Source organism: Lissotriton vulgaris, chromosome 12 (genome assembly GCF_964263255.1).
Source record: "Lissotriton vulgaris chromosome 12, aLisVul1.2, whole genome shotgun sequence".
NCBI classification, from domain to species: Eukaryota; Metazoa; Chordata; class Amphibia; order Caudata; family Salamandridae; genus Lissotriton; species Lissotriton vulgaris.
The window spans coordinates 245,594,493-245,602,020 of record NC_141700.1 but is presented as its reverse complement, the minus strand read 5'-3'; positions in this window follow the sequence as shown (position 1 = coordinate 245,602,020).

Below are 7,528 nucleotides of genomic sequence, written 5' to 3'. Positions count from 1 at the left end.
GGGGCGGGGCGGAAGAGCGGCGGGCACATGCTGGTGACGGAACCGCTCAGTCACCAGCGTCGGTTGCGCTGTGCTTATGACGGAGCGGTTCCGTCATGGCCCCGCCCGCTCAATAGAACGCTCAGCGCAGGTGCGGAATTCGCGCCGCGCATGAGCGTCGGGCGGGCCATGACGGAACCGCTCCGTCATCAGCACAGCGCCACAGCAGCTGATGACGGAGCGGTTCCGTCAGCAGGGGAGGGGTTAGTCACATAGATACATCTTTTTTTTTTTTAGGTCTCGCTATTATATCCGCAGGGATTAATAGGCGAGTATATAGTAGGTGAAACAAACTCTTGACCAAGTGCGGATTACGTGCAGTTCATGTGATCCAGTCGTGTGAGACGCGCCTGCACGTCAAACCCATCAGCCTCGCACCAGACTTCAATGGAATGCCTCCCAAGCTGCTCCCCCACCCCCCACCATCACCCTTCAAAGCAATGCGCTCCCGCCCACCCCGCCAGAGCAATGCCAAAAGCTTGTTTACAATAACGTTCTCGTGTTACTTGCAGCTTTGCACTGCCACCATCTCCTGCTCGTGTTTTTACTCACTTTTACGGCCAATGCTTGTCTCTACGCTTTTTTCTCCTCACCCTTCATCTCCCTTTCCTTTGGTCTCCGTTTCTCCACTTCTTAATCACCATCTTTCTTTGTTTTCTGCTCTCTCTTTCGTCCTTTTCCTCGTTCTCTTCCTACTGTTTCTTCCTTCTGCTTCTTTTCACTCGGAGTGAACTTTTGCCCTGCTCTCCCCCCTCTCTTTTCGCCCCTATGTGTTTTCCGTACTCAGTCCCGCTTCCGCCCTCCCTGCACGTTCCTCTGTCCTTCCTCTGCCAATCTCTCCATTTCTTCGCCCTAGCTCGCACTCTTCCTCCTATCGCCGCCTTTGGTTTCCCATTTCGCTCTCAAGCATTCCCCGTCCTCCTTTCCATTTTCTCTCACTCTCCTATCCTAATGCCAAGAGCTTGTTTACAATAACGTTCTCGAGTTACTTGCAGCTTTGCACTGCCACCATCACCATCTCCAGCTCGTGTTTGTACACACGTTCATGGCCAATGCTTGTTTGCAAAAAAGAAAAAGTTGGCCATTACACATCTAGATTCACTGTCATTACAGTGTTGCATTCATAGATTTCTATACACGTATACTTTTCCAGATATCACCATATAGAAGGTGGTAGTGGTACATGGATCATTACGGCATTAGAGGTTCGTCGAGGGAGGGGATCTCAGGGGGTTCACACAAGTTCCCACGGTATTCGTTCCATTTTCACCATATTGCCACCCACTTCCTAGGACACGCCCAGGCCACATAGACTGTCGTCTCTTGCAACACGCACCAGTCCATGTAGTTCTTCCATGCACTTATCTTTGGCGGTGTAGCTGCTCCCCATAGACGTGCTATGTTGCGTTTAGCAATTACCTGTCTGAGCATCACCCATATTCTACCTTTTGCGGACAAGTCCGTGGGCTACCAAATGTTCAAGATACACCTCTTAACTTCTGGTCGCAATTCAATCACCCAGACAGTGCGCATACAGTTGTGTACCCGCTTCCAATAGTGTTGTATCAGGGGTCATTCCCATAGTATGTGAAGTAACGTCCCCACCTCCCCACACTGTCTCCTACAGAGCCCGTCCTCGCTCCTGCCCATTAGTACTATCCGTGTACCCGAGATGGAGTAGTTTCTGTCCTGTAACTCCAGTTCTGTAGTAGGGGTATCTCTGTTATAGTCATAATCTAGTAAATAGTCCCGCCCATGTGCGTGGACCCCGGAGCAATCAAAAATAATCTCTTAAGGTGTCGAAAAATGCAGAACTGCATAGACACCTAAGAGAGAATTAAAGACAGAGAATGCAGCCTATAAAACCAGGCTACACTGTCCAGTACTTCAACTAGAAATTCCACCAAAAATCCACAAACAGCAAAGCCTGTCCAGATTTCCCTTGCCTCAGCAGCAAAACCCCTCTGGAATGATAGAGAGGAAGACATGGACAGACAAGCCCCATAGGATGCCATTATGTGGCTCAGAACAGGATACTGTGCCTTTAAGAGAACTTTCCAGAACTTCACAGTATCCCAGAATGCACTGCAGGTCCCTTTTACTTTCAGTTCTTTTTGAAGGCGTAACACGCCAGACCTGTAGCATTCCTTACATGAATATCTCTCCCCACCGGGGAGGAGGGCGGGCGCTTATGACTATAACACAGATACCCCTACTACAGAACTGGAGTTACAGGACAGAAACTACTCCTTCTGTAGTAGGGGATCTCTGTGTATAGTCATAATCTAGTGAATAGAATGGCAAGCCCATCCACACACCAAAGCGGCGGTGGAGAAAGAGAAATAACACAACTATTGTGCGAACAGATTTCGTAGCGAAGCCTGCCCAACCCGAGCGTCTGCCCTGGCATCAGTGTCCAGGCAGTAATGCTTAGCAAAGGTATGGACCGACTTCCAAGTGGCCGCCTTGGAGATTTCTGCAATAGGAACATTACGGAGCAAAGCCGTCGTAGCAGCTTTGCACTTGGTGGAATGAGCCTTAGGTTTACCCCCTAAATCCTATTAGCCTTTTGGTAACACAGTTGTATGCAGGACACACTCCACCTAGAGATGGACTCCTTAGAGGTAGCAAGACCCGTCCTGACTGATCCATAATTGATGAACAATTGGTTTGACCTACGAATAGCTTTGGTCTTATCCAGATAACATTTCAACACCCTCCAAACATCCAGGGAATGTAAAGACCTTTCCGCTGGAAATGAAGGATTCTGAAAAAACGTAGGCAAAGTTATGGTCTGGTTGACCTGAAAATCAGAAAAAACCTTGGGAAGAAATTTAGGGTGAGTACGCATAACAACCTTAGCAGCATGGAATACAGTATAAGGTTCTTGGCAACACAACCCCTGAATTTCACTCTGCGGGCCGATGTAATGGCCACGAGGAACGCCGCCTTCCAGGAAAGGTGCTGCAACGAAGCCTTATGAATAGTTTCAAAAGGCTCCTTCATCAATCTGGACAGTACCACATTCAATTCCCACGAAGGCGAAGGAAGCCGGACAGGAGGGAATACTTTCTTCAAGCCTTCTAAAAAATCTTTGATCTCAGGGACCTGGAAGAAGGAAGTCTGTGAAGGGCATTTCCTGTAGGCAGTCAACGCAGCGAGATGAACCTTAATGGAATGAACATTAAGGCCAGACCGCGCCAAATGTAGAAGATAAGGAAGGATGACATCTTCCTTACACGTCGTCGGGTCATAGTTCTTGGACTTGCACCAGATGCAAAACCTCTTCCACTTGTGAGCATAGGAAGTCCGAGTGGAAGGTCGCTTAGCCTCCTTCAGTATGTCCATGCAATCTTCAGGTAGATTCAAATGCCATATTGCACTATCTCAGGAGCAATGCCCCCAAACTCAAAGACAAGAGGTTGGGGTGCAACATCTGTCCCCCGAACTTCGGGAGAAGGTCCGGCCTGCACGGCAGCCGTATGTGAGGAAGGAGAGACCGGTGAAGCAGGTCCGTGAACCACCACTGCCTGGGCCATTCCGGGGCAATCAAGATCATCCGTGCCCTGGACAGGGACAGCTTGATGAGCACCGCTGGAATCAGGGGAATGGTTGGAAAAGCGTACAGAAAGCTGTTCGACCAGTTGATCCATAGCGCATTCCCCAGCATCCCCTGCTGGTAGTACCTGGAGGCGAAGTCTCGGCATTTGCTGTTTTCGGCGGTGGCAAACAGATCTATGCCTGGAGTTCCCCACCTTGCGAAGACTTCTCCTAGTACTTCTTCGTTTATGACCCATTCGTGGTTTTTTTCTGAATCAGTCTGCTCAGTGCGTCCGCCTGAACATTCTGCACACCTGGTAGATGGGTCGCCGTTATCGTCAATCCTCTGGCCAGAAGCCATCGCCAGATCGCCTGCGGCTCCAGTGACAGAGTGCGTGATCTCGAGCCCCCCTGCTTGTTGAGGTCATATTGTCCATCTGTACAAGCAGAGAGTTGGTCTGGAAGGACGGAAGAAAGGCCTTCAGTGCTAAGTGAACAGCTCTGAGTTCCAGGAAGATGATGTGGTACGTGGACTCCTACTGAGACCACGTCCCTTGAATCTGTAAGTCTCCGGAGTGCGCTCCCCAGCCCTGGAGAGAAGCATCCGTCACGATAGTCTGAGTGGGAATGTCCTTGTGGAAGGGAACCCCTCTGAGGAGATTCTCCGCTGAACACCACCACTTCAGAGACTGAAGAGCATGCAGAGACAGTCGTATCTTGTCGTCCCAAGACCCTTTCCTCTGATCCCACTGATCCTCCAAGCACTCCTGCAACGGTCTCATGTGCAGTCGTGCGTGTGGCATTAGGAAGATGCAAGAGGCCATCGATCCCAGTAGAGAAGACCCCGTCCTCACTGTTGTAGATGGGCTGGTCATAAGAGCCTGAGCCTTCCGAAGGAGAGATAATCGCGCTCCTCCGAAGGAGACACGCTTGCTGACAGCGTATTGAAGGTGGCTCCCAAGTACTGAATGCACTGGACCGGAGTCGGGACAGACTTGGACATGTGATGTGCAGCCCCAGCTTGTTCAAGAGAACGCACGTCTTCTGGAAGTGTGCTTGAGCTTCCGAGAAGGAGGAGTCCTTGATCAACCAATCGTCCAGGTACGGGTAGACAAACACCTTGTTCTTCCTTAGGTGCGCTGCTACCACTGCCATGCACTTCGAGAATGTTCTTGGCGCAGACTTCAGTCCGAATGGCAGTACTGTGTACTGATAATGATTGGCGCCGACTTGGAATCGCAGGAACTTTCTGTGTTTGTGTGCAATGGTCTCATGGAAGTACGCATCCTGTAGGTCTATAGCACATAACCAGTCTCCCTGTTGCAACTGAGGATAAATCTGATGCAACAACAGCATGCGAAACTTCTCTCTGCGAATCCACTTGTTTGCCTGTCGCAAATCCAGAATGGGCCTGAACGCGTTCTTGTCCTTCTTGCGAACCAGGAAAAATCGGGAGTACAGACCTCTTCCTCTTTGAGACATAGGTACTTTTGGACTTGGCCCTTCTGGCAGGTTCACCCCTGAACTTTTTGCCTGGTGTTAATAAATAATTATAGTGATGTCTTGGTTTCTGCGCACTTTCACTGTGTCCCAGGGGAAAGTGCGTGCGCACCCTGAAAGCGTTGAGTGAGGTTGGCCTGCCCTCCCATAGGAATGCATGGGGAATGTATGTGCCCCTGGTAGTTCCTGATGCGTGGGGTGTACAGGCTCGAGTCTGGTATGTGCGAACTTGTGAGAGTGAATGCTTCGCAATGATGCATGTGGCATGATTATGTCTTGTGTAGAAGTGCCACTTCTAGGAGTTGGCATATTAGTGTAAAATATGCCTGGCGTGTGATTGGCTGGAGCTGGCTGGTGAGCCTGGCTCCAGGAAGGCTGGATGGGTCTTCCCGGTGGGGAGTGTGAGATTAGCATGCTGATGGCTGGGGAGGAGTGCACCTGGTTCCTGAATAGGGCTGGGCTTTCCCCACACATTGCTGGCTCCGCCCCCTGTGGTGCGTCTAGCGACCCTAGGCCTGCTAGTGAAAGGAGTGAGGGGCTGAGCACATCAAGAGTGCTCCCAAACCAGCTGCGACTGGTTCTTCCCCCTCCCTGCACCTTTAGACAAAGGAATTTCATGTATAAAAAGAGGCTGTGACCTGATTTCTAACTTGAATCTACCAGGGGCGTGCTGCTGGGGCCCAGGGGAAGGCTTGCCTCCCTGGGCCCTGCCCAGCCCCTTGCTGCCTGGATGCCTGCTGGACTTGGAGGCTGGAGGACTTTTCCTGGTTCTTGGGAGCTGCTTGCTCCCTCTTGTGATGATCCTGAACTTTGGGGTGGGCACTAGCGCTGAGAGCGCTTCTTTCTGCCCCAGCGAGCGCTTTATTTTTGACCCAGAGCCTGAGAGCGCTTATTTGCCCCTTTGTAATAATTTAGGCGAGCGAGTACCCACCTCGCTTTATATTTGATACCGAGGGTGCCCACCCCTCGTTATGCCCAAAGCGAGAATCATCGCCGCGGCCCGAGCCGCGTTAACAGAAAATGGCCGCAAAAACAGGAAGCCAGGCACTACGGTGCCTGATGCGGGGAGGGGCGGGACTTCCGGTTTTGGAGGGAAGTCCCGCCCGGCTCCGCGCCCCAATTGGCTTCCCGCTGCCGCCGGGAAAAAGGAAGCAAAGGCTGGCCGAATCCCTGCGGCCCGGGGCTCCCAGGAGTGAGGGAGAGCCCCGGGGCCACCAGCGCCAGTGTTGCTGGGCTCCCATGTAGAGGAGGGAGCCCCGGAGATAGAGAGCCCAGCCGGCCGGCACTGAGAGCGAGGAGAGAAGCGGCGGAAGGTGCAGGCGGGGCTCCGTGTCCGAAGGAGAGCCCCGCCACCCGTGAAGAGAGGAGCAGCGCCCGAGCAAAGTCCCCAAACCGCCTGATGAGTAAGGAGGGCTGGTGGGGGCTCAGCGAGTGCCGCAGTTTAGCCGGTCCCAACCCGGCTCCAGTTCTGAGCAGTCCCGCCGTTGCGGGCCGCTCCAGCAGAGGGGCCATTGTTTGTAGAGTCCCCAGTGGGGGACCCCAACGATCGGGGGCATTTGATTCTCGAGCCCAGAAGGCTCCACCTACACTGGGGCATAATTGCATTTTCTTAGAGCCCAGCAAGGCTCCAACGTGTGGGGCACATTTGTCACAGGGTCCACGAGGCCCAGGGGGGCCATTATTCTTTGAGTCCCCCGTGCGGGGCTCCCACATGCCTCACACCATGCTTTTGGGGGCTCAACTATTTGAAGAGCCTGGAAGGTTCCCATGTGCGCAATTTGTATTTGAGGAGCCAGAGTGTTCCAAGGGACACATGTATGTGTTTAGAGCCTGGAGGGCTCCCACGTATTGCTCCCTCTCTATCCCAGAGCCTAGAAGGTTCCCACTTGTGACAGTCAATGTTCCTAAGGGCCCGTGAGGGCCCTGTCGCAGTGTTGCTGATTCCCAGCTCCCCAGCAAGTAGTGGGCAGCTGCACCGTTTAGGTCTTTCTTTTCTAGGGACATGTTCTGGACTTAGGAGTGAGTCGCACTCCTTCATCCCTACCTTGGCTTTCCCCAGCTGCGCAGCACTTAGTGCCAGATGCAGCGTTTAGGCCCTGTCCTATCTTGTCCTTAGCTGCCCAGCAAGTAGTGGGCAGCTGCTAGTTTAGGTGTTGGCGCAGTGGCGCAACCTGGACTTTGATGCAAGTTCTGTGCTAAGGTGATTTCTGCGAAGTGTTCTTTGCTGCACCTCTGAATGTGTTGTAGATGCATCATGTGCCTTGTTCCTTACACCTCTGAATGTGTTGTTTATGCATCATGTGTTTTCCTGCTCTGCACCTCTGAATGTGTGGTAGATGCATCGTGTGCCTTGTTCCTTACACCTCTGAATGTGTGTTTATGCATCATGTGTTTCTCCTGCACCTGTAAATGTGTTGTTGATGCATCATGTCCCTTGTTCCTTACACCG